The sequence below is a fragment of the Phocoena phocoena genome, chromosome 17 (genome assembly GCF_963924675.1).
Source record: "Phocoena phocoena chromosome 17, mPhoPho1.1, whole genome shotgun sequence".
Classification (NCBI taxonomy): Eukaryota; Metazoa; Chordata; class Mammalia; order Artiodactyla; family Phocoenidae; genus Phocoena; species Phocoena phocoena.
Window position 1 is genome coordinate 45,619,655 of NC_089235.1, and position 18,460 is coordinate 45,638,114.

General features: G+C 42.3%; 1 pseudogene; it reads left to right on the top strand.

Moving 5' to 3' along the window:
* Window positions 1–711: 711 nt before the first annotated feature.
* LOC136136907 (small ribosomal subunit protein uS10-like) lies at window positions 712–14,484 on the top strand (annotated as a pseudogene).
* Window positions 14,485–18,460: the final 3,976 nt, after the last annotated feature.

Here is an 18,460-nt window from a genome sequence, read left to right on the forward strand (position 1 = left end):
GGTTTGAGAAACACTCACCTAAGATTTTTTTCCTCATCTATCAGGTCAAAACTGTGGGATGAGCCTGCAGAAAAGTGGGAAAAAAGCCAAAAGAGGGCAAACTATTTCCTTTTCAAAGAAAGTGCCTGGAAGGTGAATGCATAACTTCCTCTGACATCCTATTGGCTGATACCTAGTCATGTGTCCATGTGGCCACCTAACTATGAGGGACCTTGGGAAATGTAGGCTCTAACTGGGCAGTCTGTGTCCAGCTAAAACTTGCAGTTCTGTACTAAAAGAAACATCAGGGAATGAATTCTGGCAGAAAATTAGTAGTCTCCATCACTACTGCAACAGGACAGGCAAAAAGGTGAGGGGAACTACTCCTATTAAAGTAGTGGTTAGGGCTTCCCTGGTGGCGCAGTGGTTGAGAGTCTGCCTGCCGATGCAGGGGACACGGGTTCGTGCCCCGGTCCGGGAAGATCCCACATGCCACGGAGCGGCTGGGTCCGTGAGCCATGGCCGCTGAGCCTGTGCATCCAGAGCCTGTGCTCTGCAACGGGAGAGGCCACAACAGTGAGAGGCCCGCGTACCACAAAGAAAAAAAAAAAAGTAGTGGTTATGTATTGGAGAGGAAGGGATGTATTTGGGAAGTAGGTTCTGTTTTGATCCTATGGTGAGGGAGAGGAAGGAGGAGTGACAACTCCTGCGTTTCTTGGTGGGTAGGTGGTGATGGCGTTGCCTGGGGTAGAGATTCTAGGGGAAGAGAAAAGAAAGGAGAATATGAAATTTGACATTAGACATAATGAATTTGAGCTGACCGAGGAATGTCCAGGTAGAAATATGCAGATCTGTAGGCAGCTGGAAACACTTGTTCAAGGACCCTGAGAAAGGTTGGTGCTAGAGGTAGAGACTGGCAAATGCCATGGTGATGGGAGCTTGGGCGTGAACTGGATTGCCCAGCGTGTGACACAGGAAGGGGCACTAAGGCGGGGGGACACTGATATTCAAGGTGAGTGCCGGAAGACAGGCTCATGAAGAGTGGTCACTGTGATACTGGGGCCAAGACAAGGGGATTAGAGAACTCAGTGGAGGAAGGAAGGCACCTTAAGGTCAGGGTGGTACCAGTGTCCAATGCTGCAGTGGTGACATGGGACAAATCCTCAGAAGTGGTCTTTGGTGGCAGATCAGAAAAGCTGCGACTCAGACAGCTTAGGAGACATGCCGAAGGTTCCACAGCTAGTAGGCCGCAGAGCCAGCCAGCATGTCTTCTGGCTCTAGCCTTCCCCTTACAAGGTGTTGAGGCAGCCATTGCTGCCCTCCTCCTAACACTATCTATGCAGGAGGCCTTAGCATTCTCCCGACACTGAGCTGGGGTATAGAAGCTGACTTCTGGTTTGTGGCTCTCTAGCCGTCTGTAGGACTGGTTTCCAAAACTGTCACGGTTCTTTCTGCCTCCCATTGGCTTGCACTGACCCACCCCGAGTCTAATTGTGACACCAGGCTGGGCTCTATGGGCTTCCCTTTCCTCCTAAGCATTCCACACTCATGTCGCCTTTGTCCTTGTGTCATGCCTCACCCTGCATCCCAGCTTCAGAGCAATGTGAAACAGCTGTCACACCCTTACCTACCATGCTCTGTCAGCCCAGTGCGAAACAGGAGCTTGATAGCTAAAAAGGAGGACTCAAGTTCAAATCCACTGCACAGCGGATCCTACCTTCCATGCATTTTCAAGTGCAAACGTCTTGACTTGCTGAAAGTGCTGGACACCTCTGTCAAGGACAAACCCCACCAATGTGACCTTATTCACTGCAGGTTGATCATGAACTTGGCACCATGCAAGGTTGCTTATCTCCAAAGTGTTCAATTTTTTTATCCTATGTTCCTAAGTGTTTGATAATTGTGTATCAGGGTACTTTCGAGGCAGCTGAATTCTATGGCAGCTTTCAGCATCCTGCTTCTGGTGAATGTTACTGCCTGTTGGAAGGACTTTGCAGCTACAGGCAGACTCCCACCATCCACCGATGGGCTCGTTATCAATCCATAGTTGTGTGCTGACTGCAAAGTGGTCCCAGGTTTTTGCATATATTGTGAGATCACTATGGGAACACAGTCATTATGGTACAGCAGTTCCTGTCTTGAGTACTTTAGATAGCTTTCTTTTATGGTTTTCTTTCCTATTGATATGAAAGAGATTCTTGATAACCAAAGATAAATATATCCACAAATTTCAGGTTCCTTGTTTCATATATGAGCATGACTTCGAAATTGAATAAGCCCAGATCTGTGACGCAACTGTGTATTCTCGTAGCAGGTGAGTCACACAGGACTCCATCAACTCTGACATGTTGGATGACCTTGAGAATTCAGTGATTTCCTATGATGTAGAACAAACCAGGTTAGTAGCTGCCAGCAGAAACCAGGCATAAATACTGCTAGTAACTACTACTACTGGTTCTAAAATATATACCTTATCAGTTCATACTTCACTTTTTGCTCTTACCACCAAAGTCCAAGCTATCATGACACAATCACTAACCTGGGCTGTTAACCTGTCTCTCTGCTTTCATTCTGATCCCCTCCATCCGTTTTCCACAATGAAGCTGGAGTCATCTTGTATGTAAAATGTATTATGTCACTCGTCTGCTTAAAACTCACCTGCGTTCCATCTCATCTCAGAATAAAGTCCAAGATTAACACCACAGTCTATGAGGCCCTATGTGATTTGACTGCTGCCTGACTCTCCCATCTCATATCATACCACTCTCTTCCCCTTTGTGATAATCTGTCTACATTGCCTCTCCTCTACCTCGTAATGATCTATCCACACTGGCTTTCCTGTTTCTTGCCCATAGGACCACCATGTACAGACGTGCAGGTTGTGCACTGCATAACTCTGGGAGGGGCATTCGGTAGGCTGCAGGGTGCATGATGGACCCGGAAACGCACAGCATGGTGGTCCAGCTCGCACACACCAAGATTTCAGCATTTGCTGGTCATTTTGCCCAGTACATCCATCAGGTTCTTTGAACAGCTGGCTCCTTCTTGCCATCCATTCAACAAATATTCCACAAAGCACTATTCTCTACCAGGCAGAACTGGTTACATAATTTGCAGGGCCCAGTGCAAAATGAAAATCAGGGCCTCTTATTCCAAAATTATTCAGAATTTCAAGATGGTAACAGTAGAGCATTAAACCAAGCAGAAGCCCTTCTGAGTATGGGGCCCTCTGTGATCACACAGGTCTCGCCCCCATGAAGTTGGCACTGGCCTCCGTCTCAGTTTAAATGTCACTTTCCCGGGGGCCCCTTCCCAACCACCCAAGCCAAAGGAGCCTTCTGATACTGTGCAAAGGCGAGCAAAGGACTCCCTTTCCTTTCCAGGTAAAATCACAGCATTTTGAATTACTGATGAAACAAGAATCCTGGGTTCCACTTGCACTGTGTTTTTAGGTTGAACATCCAATCAACCTAAAAGGTTTTGTGTTTCACTTTAATGAAGGTTTGGACGAGTTCTCATTTTTCTATAAATCGGCCCTGAAGGAGCTGACGGGCCTCATAGGCCAAGGAGAACTTTGCTGTACAAAGATCAAAAAGGACCCATTATAACATTAAAAATTTGAAAAGGATACTATGATTGGATTTTTTTTCTAATAGAAAACAACAATGCACATTTTATGGAGCTAATGATTTCATGTGTAGTAATAAACTCAACGGTACTTTAAGGTTTAATAGAAATTGCACAGTTACTAATTGGCTAGCATATATTTCCCCCTGCCTTTGGAAATTAAAGTTTTTGCTTTTGACGAAATAAAAATTATTTAAGTACAATTTCATCCTTGAAAAGGCAAAGTTTTGTTGTTTTGTAGCACTGTGATATTTCTTATATAACATATGGTTAGTTCAAAATATACATTGCTATCATTCATAAGACATTTATAAATAATGGATTATAAAGTTCCACATATGGTATTTGACTCCGAAAAAAAGGATGCATAGAACAGTTTCTTTATAAGATCTTCTCATCTTGTTATGGTTTCTCTCCTACTCCTGGGAATCTAATACTCTCAGCCTAATAACAGGAGAAGCAAAAAGTTCAAGGCTCTGTGACAGTGAGATAAGGCAAGAACATGTAATTTTCAGAGAGACTGCCATTCCTGCCACCATCCTCTGGCTAGGCAATGCCATCTGGGGGTTTCAGATACGGTTTTCTGTAGTGGATTACCCTTGGGTTACTGCCAGGAGCAAAGCAGTTGTAAAAATGCAACTTCCTAAAAGCGTTCGCAACCAAGGGAGAAAACAAGTTTCTGCCCCAGTTTTTGCTAATTTTGTAAGCAACCATAAAAAAAAAAAGAGAGAGAGAGAGAGAGAGAAAAAACCTAAGAACGATATGCATTTACATTTGTGTAAGACAAAGAATGAAAGTAAAAGCTAACCATGCATAAGGTACCTCACTCAAGAAGTCTAGTCCTAGACTGAATTATGAAGGAAAGAAACCCTGACTTCTGCCTTCTTGCCCCATTTGCTCTCAGAAAAGTAGCTGATAAACTAACTTATACTAAGGTGTAAATGACTAATAAATGTTCATGGATTATCTTTCGCAGGAGTATTTGCTTTAGAGCAGGGCAAAAAGAGTCTTTGCCCAAGAGCTGAAAGTTTTAGTTGGTAGAATTTCAGCAGAGCCCAAAACTCATCCACAAATTGTTCCATCTTAAGAGAAGAGAGAGTTGTCTGTACTTACTAGTCCTTTTTATCTTCTCTCATTTCTCTCTCTCTCTCTCTCTCTCTCAACTTTTTGTTTTTGTTTTGGAATAATTTCAGGTTTACAGAAAAGTTGCAGAGATAATACAGAGCGTTCCCATGTATCTCTCACCCAGTTACTCCCAATGTTAACATTTTATATTACTATGGTACATTTGTCAAAATAAAGAAACTAACATTAGAACATTCTTATTCGCTGCACTCCAGACTTTGTTAGGGTTTCATCAGTTTTTCTGTTTGCTCCAATCCAGGACACCACACTGCATGTAGCCCATTCTTTTTTACTCCCAATCTAATCTTTTATCTCCAGAATTCCACATGTAAGTCTGGTTACGTTACTTCTTTATTCAAACACCCTGATGGCTTCCTTCTCACGCAAAGCAGAATCCAAAGCCATTACCAAGACTACAAGGCACTACATGATCTGCTCCCTCCTCCAACTCTCTGTCTTAACTGCCCACCAGCTCTCTCTCATTTATCCCATTCCAGCCACCCTTGCCTCCCCTTCCTTCCGACCTACCAAGCGTGTTTTGCCTCAGGGGCTTCTACTTGCTATGGCCTCTACTTGGAATGTTTTGCCCCTGGGTATCTTCCTGGCTTGTCAGGAAGGGATGTAAGGTTGAATGAGCAGGGTGGGGTGACCAACTCTTCCAGGTTTTCCAGGGACTATCCTGATTTTAAAACTGAAAAGCTGGGCTTCCCTGGTGGTTCAGTGGTTAAGAATCTGCCTGCCAATGTAGGGGACACTGGTTCGAGCCCTGGTCCGGTTAGATCCCACGTGCCGCTAAGCCTGTGTGCCACAATTACTGAAGCCCGCGTGCCTAGACCCCGTGCTCCGCAACAAGAGAAGCCACCGCAATGAGAAGCCTGCGCACCCCAATGATGAGAAGCCCCTGCTCTCGGCAACTAGAGAAAGCCCGCGTGCCACAACGAAGACCCAATGCAGGGTAGGGTCAAAGCTATTTGTGAAGACAAATAGCTTTTTTTGGTAAGGTGTACAAAAATTTTTTTTAAAAACCCTGAAAAGCCATGTACCCTGGGAACCCCCTCAGTTCCTGGCAAACTAGGACAGCTGGTCACCTAGCAGGTTTGTGTAGGGGATTTGCTAACATTTAATATGGAGGCTAGAGAAGACGTCATGGACAAGGGGACATTTGGGCGAAGGCTTGATGGAGGCGAGGGACTGAGTTTGCCATTCCTTATTGTTGTATGGTTCCTGGGGCCTGTCTACAGATCCCACTGAGCACAGATAAAGAAAACCCCAACGGTTGTCAAAAAATACATTAAAAATTTTTTTTCTTAAATGATACAAATGAACTTATTTTATTACAATATTTATTTACAAAAATTTGTGGCTACCAAAGGAGAAGGGGAGGGGGGGAGGGATAAATTAGGAGTTTGGGATCAACAGATATAAACACCACTATATACAAAATAGATAAACAACAAGAACCTACTGTATAGCACAGGGAACTATCTTCAATATCTTGTAATAACCTATAATAGAAAAGAATCTGAAGAAGAATAGATATCACATGTATATCATATATATATATAACTGAATCACTTTGCCGTACACCAGAAACTAACACAATATTGTAAATCAACTATGCTTCCATTTAAAAACAAAAAATGTTTTTCCTTCCATTTTTCTTGAGATATAATTGACAACTGGCACCGTACAGTGTAAGGTGTACAGCATATGATTTGACTTACATACGTCATGAAATGATGGTACAAAATTCCAGGTGTAAGATAAATAATTACTAGGGATGTAATGTACAACATGAATAATATAATGAACACCGCTGTATCTTATATATGAAATTCGTTAACAGAATAAATCCTAAGGGTTCTCATCACAAGGAAAAATATTCTTTTTCTTTTATTTTGTATCTATAGGAACGATGGATGTTCATTGAACTTATTGTGGTAATCATTTAAAATGTTGTTTTTAATAATTGCGCTCTCAGATTTTATAAGATCTACAATGAGTAGCCAAGGAGGCTTTGGAGCCCAGCAAATATGGAGTCTTGGCTCTGCTATGTGACGTTGAACAAGTTATTTCATTTCTCAAAGCCTGATTTTTCTCACTTGTGAAATGAGGGTTATAAAAACCTCAAGGGTTGTTGTAAAGATTAAAAGAGTTAATATGTATAAGGTGCTTTGAACCATTCTGGCAGATAAACACTCAATTACAATCCATTATTGTTGTTCTTTTCTCCCCATGTTTTCGGTGGGGCATCGATACTCAACGTAAGTGCTGTTGTGTGCAGGACACAGGGATATAATCAAGGGCTATGGAAAAGGAGTTAGGGAGAAAGAAGGCCATAAAGCAGGGGATCACAAAAGATGAGTTAATTCAGGTACTTATTTTTAAATGATTTTTGAGATAATTGCAAAAATTTACATGCAGGTATAAGGAATAGTTTAGAGACATCGGATATACCCTTCACTCAGCTTCCCTCAGCAGTAACATCTCACATTACTATAGCACAATATCACAACCAGGAAATGTATAGTAGGTACTTCGCATTCTGTTACTGAAACTAAGACCGTCATCTTCATGGAATTGAACAACCAGTGCTTCCTCCTTGAGGGTGGAGAGCCGGGGGCCGAGGAGTGTAGGCCCACGGTCCTTATCACGTCAATGATGGACCGTGGCAGTGGGCGCGTCACCTTGCTCTCTGCCCCAATCCACTGTAAACCACAGCCTGTGCTTCTGATAGGATCACTTCTTAGCAGTGTCCTCTTTGGCCTTAAGCACAGTCAAACTTACGGCGTACTGAATGTTTATTATGGCCGCAGGCTCTGTGCTAAATATTTTTCATGCATTATCTCCATGTTTACAACAGCCCTAGGTGATAATATTGTCCCCATTTCATAGATGATGAAACTGAGGTCTCGTAATGGTTAAACAGCTTGCCCAGGTCCTGTGTCTAGGAAGTAGGAGAGTTGGGATTAAAATGCAGACCGCCTGGTTCCAAAGCTATTCTCACCAACCCACACGCTCCTCACATTCACGGCAGAGTACAGAGGAAGGGGACGGGATTGCCAGGTGTTCTCTTGCCTTCCTCAGTGAATTCACAATTGAGTTGGGGTGGGGCAGAATAGAAAAACATAAGTGATAGCACAAGGCAGTATATGTAAAGCACTGAGTATATGTAAAGCAGGGGCAGGGCAGCGGGGAAAGGCCTTCTGAAGGAAGCGAGGGGAAGTGGGCTGGGCCTTGTGAAGACGCCTTGTCTGGCAGAGCTCACACTGTTATGATAGTCATGTCTGGTTTCACCCCACCTTCCCCTGTCTCCCTGCTGACCTTAACCAAATGGACCTGTGGTAGACTTACTTCAGAATACATAATAATCCTAATAGCTGGCGCGCACAGTGTGCTCGCATTGGGCTAGTCACTGTTTTAAGTGCCTTATGTATGGGAACTCATTTAATCTTCACACGAACCCAGAGCATAGGTACTATTATTAGCCCCATTTTACAGACAAGGCTATTGAGGCACAGAGAGGTCAAGTAACTTGCCCAAGGTCACCCAGTTAGTAAGTGAAAGCCAGGATCTGAACCCAGGCGGTTTGGGTCTAGACTCCCCGCTTTGGAGTCTACTCCCGCCCTCTACTTTGCAAGTCCTTTGTACACATCGCTATAAAATCTCACCCAGTCAAAACTCAAGTGAAATAGCACGACAGCCATCACCCAGAGGGGAGCAAACACTTTCTGAGCAACAAACTTCTGTGACTGGCCCTGGGCCCAGTGATTCACACTTCATTTTCACTACAGTCCTGCAAGGTTTGTATACACGAGGAAATTAAGCTTCAGAGATATTAAGTAACGTGCTCAAAGGCTGAGATTCCCACCCGAAACCTATGTCCTCCTCTGTATGTAGCTCATGTTTCAAATCCCTCTTTCTCTGAGGCCTTCCTCTTCCCATCACCCAGCAGCCACGCATCAGGCCCTGCTCCGCGCTGGCCACACGCATTCTGCACCTATTTAGAAATTTGCACACGTGGCCTTAATGGTTTTCTCAGCAATACTCCTCTCCAGGCAAGAGTGGCCCAAGTGTCAGGAGACACGGGGCCCGCTTTGTAGGCCTTATAACATCCTAAGATTCCAGATCTGGAAAGTACCCAGAGATAATCAGACCCACTGCTCACCCCAGGGAGGGTCTCCTTCTACAGTGATCCCTGATCATTTATTCATTCAGCCCACTACGTGCCAAGCATGTCCTGAGTGATGGGGATACGGCAACAGGACAGGCAAATCCCTCATCTGCAGGAAGTTCCATTCCGGTTGGGGGAGACTGCCAAGAGACATGATTAAAAAGTAGAATATATAGGATGTTGCTATATGGTACGGAGAGAAAATTTTTAAATAAAAATTAAAGTATGGAAGGGGAAGGTAAAGAATGGGGTGAGTGTGTGTGTCTGTGTGTGTGTGTGTGTGTGTGTGTGTGTGTGTGTGACGGACAGACAGACAGAGAGGCAGAGAGAAAGAAAGAGAAAGAGTGAGCTTGGGTTGGCCAGGGGTAACCTCTCTGAGGAGGATTTCTCCCTCAAAGTCCGTCAGCCACTATTTGCTTGAATACGTCAGCTACAGAAAAGTCATCCCCTAAAAGGCACTCGTTCCGCTTTAAGCAAGCTCTGCTTGTTCTGCAGTTTATCATGTCTTCTCCCAGTGACTTCTGTTCTTCATCCTGAGTTCTGCCTTCAGTAGCTGTACCCAGCAAGCCTAACGCCCTCTCCCAGGGCAGACCACCCTCCACCTGTTGGAGGACATCTGTTTCCTTTCAGTAGTTCCCCATAACCCTAGCAGCCTCCATTCTTTCAGCTGGTTCCTGAATGACATGGTTTCAATACCTATCACCCTGGTGGCTGCCCTCCTTTGAATGCCCTTTATCTCAAGAACAGAACATTTCCCTCTATGGTGAGTTGATCAGTGCAGAATATTCTAGGTTACTGCTCCCTGGATATAGACCCAGTACTACACAAAAACCAAATGAAACATGTTTTTAAGCTTTATGCTAATCAGAGTTCAGTCTCCACTGGGGGAAGCCAGTCTAGAATCGTCAGAACCTGGAAGCTAGGAGGCCAGTAGAGGGGAAGCCTCATTCAGAGTTAACTCTTATTTTATACACAATTCAAAGAAACCTCATTGTCTGGTCTTCTAGCCCATAAACACTTAGAAGGAATAACTTGAAGGAAAACATGCATTTTGAAAGGCAAGCTCATTGTAAGAGCCAGGAATGGCATCTGATAAGTCCACAGGTGAAGAGTAGACAAGACTATAAAAAGCTGCCCAAAAAGGTCAAGAAGAGGAACATGGAGGCATTTGCCCAACATTCTACAAAAGTTTGTGGGAGGTTCATTGCACCATTCACAGCTTAGTGAACAAAATGTCTCCACTCTTGGTGTTGATCCTGTGGCAGCATCGAACCAGTGAAGTTGTTCCTAAAGGCAGAGAGGGATGCAATGTCTTTAATACATTTTCTATATTTTTAAGGAATTAAAATTTTAAATTACTTTTATGGTAAAATTTTTCTGATTTGGAGAATCTCACTCACTAGCAGGGTCTGAAAAATAAGGATTTCTGTATTAATAGCCTCTTGAAATCCAAGTTCCCTCTGAGAGTGACTCCAGCAACTTCAGAGCTTATAAATACCCTAAATGTACCCTTCAGTCCTTTAGCCTTCAATCTAGGAGTTGAAAGAAGGGATATTTTTCTCAGTATCACTGAGCTCTAAAATAGGAACTTAAGAGAAAACAACTATAGTGGCCACGTTTGAGAGAAAGAGGCAGAGATGGAGAGGGTCTGGCTTTACTTCGGAGCAGCCCCGGTTTGGGACCGTTATAGAGATACACAAAAAAGAAGTTGATCAGTGCAAAATGGAACTGTCAAGATTGTTAAGTGATAGCTAATAATCAGGGTTCAAAAGTTGCATGGGGAAGGGGAGATGAAGGAGAGGGAGGAAAGAAAATATTCCCCAGACAGTCCTGCTTTTGTTTATCTCCCTTTCAGCCCAAATGATGCTGCCTTTGCCTCCTGATGTATGTTAGGAGACACAGCTCTCAACTTACACATTGATCTTGGATCTCACCGAAATGTGGGCCCAGTTTCTGTGGTATAGGAGAATCATTACTTGAAAGGTTTCAGACTTTGCTGATCCCATGAAATGAGATGCTGAGTTTTAGTATCATTCTCATTATTGTATCATTAATATCATTCTAGAGTCTCAAAAGCTGGAAAACCCAGACACCTGCTTATTGCAAGATGCTGGCTACTCTATAGCCAATGTAAATTCCCCGTGTTTTCCCCTTAGTATTTATCATACCAACTTGACTTTCCAAGTACTTAATTTGTATTTGTAAGCTATTTTCTTTTTTTATTCCATGAATGGAGTTAACAACTGGACTGTAGTAGGAGAAAAGGACTTCTGTTTTGTTTAGAATTGGCAAGTAGGTGTCATTTTGCAAGTCAGTTCTGGTAGATTTGATGGAAAAGCCATGTTCTGAAGAATATTGAAACTGCTTCCAAGTTCAGGAGGGAAGAGTTCAGAGATCCATTAGCAATGTCTGCTCCAACACAGGACTGGGAGTATAGCATGCCTGTCGAATATTTGTTATCGGTGGCTTAGTTCAACAAATACTGAACGTCAAGTAGTGTGCAAAGTGCAGGATTTTGTTTGTTTTATATTGTTTTTGTTTTAAATAAGGAAGACATTGTTCCTTTATTTAATGTAATAAATGGTGGACACATGACCAAACAACTAAACTCCAGTGTGGAATACGCAGTAATGAAAGCATATCGAGGTCCAGAGGGTCAGAGAGGAAGAAGTGGGATGACGTATCCAGGAAGTGGTCTAGAAGAAGGCCTGACATCAGCAATTTCAGAAAGCCGGACGGCCTCAGCTTTGGTCTGAATTCATCCCTTCTTACCTCAACCACTAACAAATGGCAGAGCACCAGTACATGACCAGTTTCTGGGCAGATTTCCCGTAGGGATTTTAATAAATAGCTCATATAACTCTTCTCTCTGTCATCCACAGCCTCATCTCATTCTCAGGAAATCCTGGCTGGATGCCCCAAGTGTATAGCGTACCGCCCTGTGGACATCTGAAGGGGCCAAGGCAGGACTGCATAGAGAGCACTCTAATGGGCTCAGGCTTTCAAAGCACACATGCTAACAATGACAGAAATGGCCCAGAACCAAGGACAATTTTTTTTTCTCAAGGACAATTTTTTTTTAAATGCATACGCTTTATGAGTAGTGTCAGGAAGGTCAAAAATCCAGAGTAATCCAAGGTTTATGAAAAGTGCTAAACAAAAGGGCTATTTATAAGTTTGTTTGGACCAAAGCCACCAAGTAAGACTAATTTTGGAGGAGAGATGGATAATGCTAACATATACAAGAACATGATAAGAAAAAAATCATAATTACAAAATTATTTTCCATCATTTTCCTCTGTATAAGGTGTTTCGCACAGGTGGTGCATCAAACTCACCTAGACTGTTTGTAAAAATGTATATTCCCGGGCCCCATTTCAGACCTACTAAGCCTAAATCTCTGGAAGCAGGTTGGAGATGTGCGTTTCTAACAGCTCTCCCTCCTCCAAGTGATTCACATGTACTCTAAAGGTTTAAAACCACTACCCTTAAGGACAGAATGACAAGGGCTATAAGGCAATGAAATCCAAGATAAATGAGAAGGTGGTGAGAGTCCCGGCTGCTTCAAATGTGTTTAATTCTGCAACTCCTATGAAATACATCCAGGATAATAAAATAACCTGCAGATGCGATTATACAAACATCAACATCAGTCTTTAAGAAATCTTGGGAATGGCACGATCCCTAGAAGGTGGAGACAGGCAAATATTGGTTGCCATTACATGGTAAAAGGGGAAATTCAATAAGATACAAAATTGTCAGCTGTATATGGATTCCCAGTGTTCCTAAACACTTAAAAGTAGAGTGTTGATCATTAACAGTCAGCCTGGAGTCATCACAAATAAATCTATACATGTCTTTTATTTTAAGCTGCAACAAACCCTTGTTGAAAATAGTCATTACAAATTATAAATAAAAACTGCATACTAAACCGATCTCGTTTTTTTGATAAGTCTGTTAGAACAGCAGAATGATGAAGTTAGTTTATGCTGAGTTTTTCTTGGGCATTTGACAAAGTGTCTCATGATATGTATTGAACAAGATGGAGAAATCTGAGAAGATTGATAGGACTGACCATTAATATTTATTGAGAGCCTACTTTATGAACTAAGCCTACTAAGTGTTTTGTGAGTACTAATTAACTTAAACATCTACCCATTCCTATAAAGTAAAAAGAATTGTCCCATTTTACAGATGAGGAAACTAAGCAGAGATTCATCAGGTAACTTGCCTAGGGTCATATAGCAAGGATACGGTGGGGCTAGGGTTGAAAGGTCAACTCTGAGATCAAAGCTTGGGTGCCTACCAACTGCACTATCTCTCAGATGCATGGAGTTGCAGCTGGGTAAAATGCTATGTCCAGAAAGAGTCAATCTGTGGTTCATGCCAACCTGAGGGCATCACTAATGACTGCCATGGCTCTACAAAGTTGTCCCAGGACTGCTCAATATTTTTATTAGTGACTTGGATAAAAATATAGAGGTTCGGCTTATCAAATTTACACACGGCGTAAGGCTAGAGGGAGGGATAGCTAAAACTGTAAATAAGAGAATAATGATCCAGAATGATCTTGGCAGATGAGAACAACAGACCACAGCCAAAAAGACAGAATTTTTAAAGGACCATGGTAAAATCCTATACTCTGATTACAAAAGAAAGTATGATCAGGAACACCCAGCTTAAGTGCGTAAGATAAAACCTAGGAAATTAATTAGATCTATTGATACAGTCAGTCTCCTATAGGTTCGTTCAAAGTGATAAATATGCAATGACAACAAAATGACCTCATGTACTTTGTCTAACCGGCTCCCTGACCCACACCCCTCCCAAGCTGAAACTACCATATTTCATCTAATTTGAGAGGCCATTGATTGCAAGGTGCACCAGTGGCTTCGTACCACTGAGAAAGGAGGAGGGAATGCCATCAATTAAACTAGGACACAATGCTTTCATATTACTTAGCATTTTATTTTATAATGATTGAAGGAACTTTTTAAGCTTTACTAGCTCTTTGAGGAGGATGCAGTGGCTGTGGCACCTCCTGACCTTCAGCTGTTAGATCGTGTGCAGGAACAGTTAGTGAGGAAGTTTTTAAGGATACTGGAAAGACACGCTCGGAGCCAAAGAGAGGGATTCATAGAATCGGAGTCTCATTAACCAGCTGCAATGGAAACGAAACCCCTGCAGAAGGTGTGAGCATCTTTATTAGAGGCACAAAGGAAAAGAACGTCAAAGTGAAAGGCCTTGGTGTCCCACTAAGACCCTGAGAATTACTACAAGAAAAATTCCTTGTGCTGAAGGTCCTAGGACTTGGGATTGCTTTCAGAAGAGAGTCCAGGGAATTCCTGGGTGGTCCAGTGGTTAGGACTCTATGCTTTCACTGCTGAGGGCCCGGGTTCAATCCCTAGTAGGGGAACTAAGATCCCACAACCCACTCAGCCAAAAACAAGCAAACAAACAAAAGATGAGAGTCCAGAGTGATCATTGATTTGCACAGCTCTTCTGAGATTGTTCAACAGATTACTTCAATCAATACAGAGCCAGGAGTATAGGTTGAAGTCACCATTGCTGGTGTTTAAATTAGCTATTTTAATTAATTGCTAAAAGAAGTTTAATAGACATAGATTTTATCACATCAATTGTGCACAATATGAAAGGAACACATAAGAGAAATAAATAGGTTAAAGTAGTCCCCAGACTTCTCATTCAGAGTCCAGTCTTCGAAGTCCAGTCACTTCAGAGTTGGGTATATATGTCCTGTTTTCCCAAACACAATCATCCTCTGTGCCAGCAGGGGTGTCAGTTATGCAGGATTTCTTTAAACAGTTCTTTGGGGCTTTCCCTGGTGGCACAGTGGTTAAGAATCGCCTGCCAATGCAGGGGACATGGGTTCGATCTCTGATCCAGGAAGATCCCACATCCCATGGAGCAACTAAGCCCATGTGCCACAACTACTGAGCCCACGTGCCACAACTACTGAAGCCTGTGCGCCTACAGCCCGTGCTCCGCAACAAGAGAAGCCACAGCAATGAGAAGCCTGCGCACCGCAACGAAGACCCCCGCTCTCCGCGACTAGAGAAAGCCTGCGAACATAAACGAAGAGCCAACACAGCCCAAAATAAATAAAAAATTTTTTAAAAAAAAGGTCTTTGGAGGATTTTTTTTTCCGAGCCAATGACTCCAGCACCTACCCCCAAGTTTTAATACAGCTGCTTTCTTGATTCTTTTCAGAAGATGTCAACAGAAGAGTCCAGAAAACAACCAAGATTATATTCCTTCCTGAAATGGTCCTTAAATGGTTTGTTGAATGAAAAGTTGATGAGTTGCAGTTGTCCATTTGTACCATTAGAAATATAAAGCAGGTTGGCACAAATGCAGGTGGCCACTGCTACATATTGTCTGTCACCTGGCCAACAAAAATTATAAGACACCACTGATCAGAAGAGGCATCCTAATCTCAGAGATGGTAAATGTGAAAAGATGTGTATCTAAGAATCAATCGCATCCAATAATTATGTTCTACTTGCAGGCTGAACCCAATCCAAACTTTGGAACCTATGCTGTTCAATGACAAAGGAGGTTCAAGAAACTCTTACATTCAAAGATTTAATAGTCACAGTTCTGTTTACTGGGTGTAATGTAATCGAATCATCCATAATTGTGCTGGGAGAACTATTTGAATCCTCAGCTTCCAGTTTGGGGCAGGAGTCAGTTGCCCAGCTGGAGAATGACTTTGGCTAATTGACATCTAGTGGCCCCACCTCAATGCATCTTCCTGGTTCTTTAAGTCTCATGGAATGGTTAGCTGTCATCACACACTCATCAACTACTTTTCCTAAAATAGCAGTCATGAAGTTGGGGATTTCCAAACAACATAGAATGCTAATTTTATAAATATTATAGAGAAGAGCATAAAAATTGAACTCAGGCTAGGTTGAGTTCAATTATGACACTCACTAAATGTAAGATCTTGGCTGAGTTTGCATTTCTAAGCTTCAATGTCCTTATTAGTAAAATAGAGGTTGCCATAATTCTGATTATTAAATAAGATAATGTATGTAAAATGCTGAATACCATGTCTGGCACACAGTAAATGAACAATAAATGGTGCAACAAAACAAAGTGCAGATGGATCAAAAATTTTAATGTAGGGCTTCCCTGGTGGCACAGTGGTTGAGAGTTCACCTGCCGATGCAGGGGACACGGGTTCGTGCCCCGGTCCGGGAGGATCCCACATGCTGCGGAGCAGCTGGGGCCATGAGTCATGGCCGCTGAGCCTGTGCGTCCAGAGCCTGTGCTCCGCAACGGGAGAGGCCACAACAGTGAGAGGCCCGCGTACAGCCAAAAAAAAAAAAAAATTAAATGTAAAAAGTGAAATAATAAAAATAGTTGAACATGACATGGGAGATTATTTTTATAATAACAGAATGGAGGTCTTCCCTGGTGGCGCGGTGGTTGAGAGTCCACCTGCCGATGCAGGGGACACGGGTTCGTGCCCCGGTCCGGGAGGATCCCACATGCTGTGGAGCAGCTAGGCCCGTGAGCCATGGCCACTGAGCCTGCATGTCCGGAGCCTGTGCTCCACAACAGTGAGAGGCCTGCATACCGCAAAAACAAACAAACAAAACCAAAACAACAAAAAAAATGTGCTGAGACTAGATATCAATTGCAGGAAAAAAACTGTGAAAAATACAAACACATGGAGGCTAAACAATACACTACTGAATAATCAAGAGATTGCAGAGGAAATCAAAAACTACTGAGAAACAAATGACAATGAAAACACGATGACCCAAAACCTATGGGATGCAGCAAAACCAGTTCTAAGAGGGAAGCTTATAGTAATACAATCCTAGCTCAAGAAACAAAAGGGCTTCCCTGGTGGCGCAGTGGTTGGGAATCTGCCTGCCAATGCAGGGGACACAGGTTTGAGCCCTGCTCCAGGACAATCCCACATGGCATGGAGCAACTAAGCCCATGTGCCACAACTACCGAGCCTGTGCTCTAGATCCCATGAGCCAAACTAATGAAGCCTGTGTGCTTAGAGCCTGGGCTCTGCAACAAGAGAAGCCACTGCAATGAGAAGCCCGTGCACCACAATGAAGAGTAGCCGCTGCTCACCATAACTAGAGAAACCCTGCACACAGCAACGAAGACCCAATGCGGCAAAAAAAATAAATAATAATTAATTAATTAAATTTTAAAAATCAAAAAGAAACAAAAAAAGTCTCAAATAAACAACCTAACCTTACACCTAAAGCAATTAGAGAAAGAAGAACAAAAAGAACCCAAAGTTAGCAGAAGGAAAGAAATCATAAAGACCAGATCAGAGATAAATGAAAAAGAAATGAAGGAAACAATAGCAAAGATCAATAAAACTAAAAGCTGGTTCTTTGAGAAGATAAACAAAATTGATAAACCATTAGCCAGACTCAAGAAAAAATAGGGAGAAGACACAGATTAACAGAACTAGAAATGAAAAAGGACAGGTAATAACTGACAATGCAGAAATACAAAGGATCATGAGAGATTACTACAAGCAACTATATGCCAATAAAATTGACAACCTGGAAGAAACGGACAAATTCTTAGAAAAGCACAACCTTCCGAGACTGAACCAGGACGAAATAGAAAACATAAACAGACCAATCACAAGCACTGAAATTGAAACTGTGATTAAAAATCTTCCAACAAACAAAAGCCCAGGACCAGATGGCTTTACAGGCAAATTCTATCAAACATTTAGAGAAGAGCTAACACCAATCCTTCTCAAACTCTTCAAAAATATAGCAGAGAGAGGAACACTCCAAAACTCATTCTACAAGACCACCATCACCCTGATACCAAAACCAGACAAAGATGTTACAAAAAAAGAAAACCACAGGCCAGTATCACTGATGAACATAGATGCAAAAATCCTCAACAAAATACTAGCAAACAGAATCCAACAGCACATTAAAAGGATCATACACCATGATCAAGTGGGGTTTATCCCAAGAATGCAAGGATTCTTCAATATACGTAAATCAATCAGTGTGATAAACCATATTAATAAATTGAAGGATAAAAACCATATGATAATCTCAATAGATGCAGAAAAAGCTTTTGACAAAATTCAACACCCATTTATGATAAAAACTTTCCAGAAAGTAGGCATAGAGGGAACGTACCTCAATATAATAAAGGCCATATAAGATGAATACACAGCCAACATCGTTCTCAATGGTGAAAAACTGAAACCATTTCCTCTAAGATCAGGAACAAGACAAGGTTGCTCACTCTCATCACTATTATTCAACATAGTTTGGGAAGTTTTAGCCTGAACAATCAGAGAAGAAAAAGAAATAAAAGGAATCCAAATCAGAAAGCAAGAAGTAAAACTGTCACTGTTTGCAGGTGACATGATACTATACATAGAGAATCCTAAAGATGCTACCAGAAAACTACTGGAGCTTATCAATGAATTTGGTAGAATAGCAGGATACAAAATTAATGCACAGAAATCTCTTGCATTCCCATACACTAATGATGAAAAATCTGAAAGAGAAATTAAGG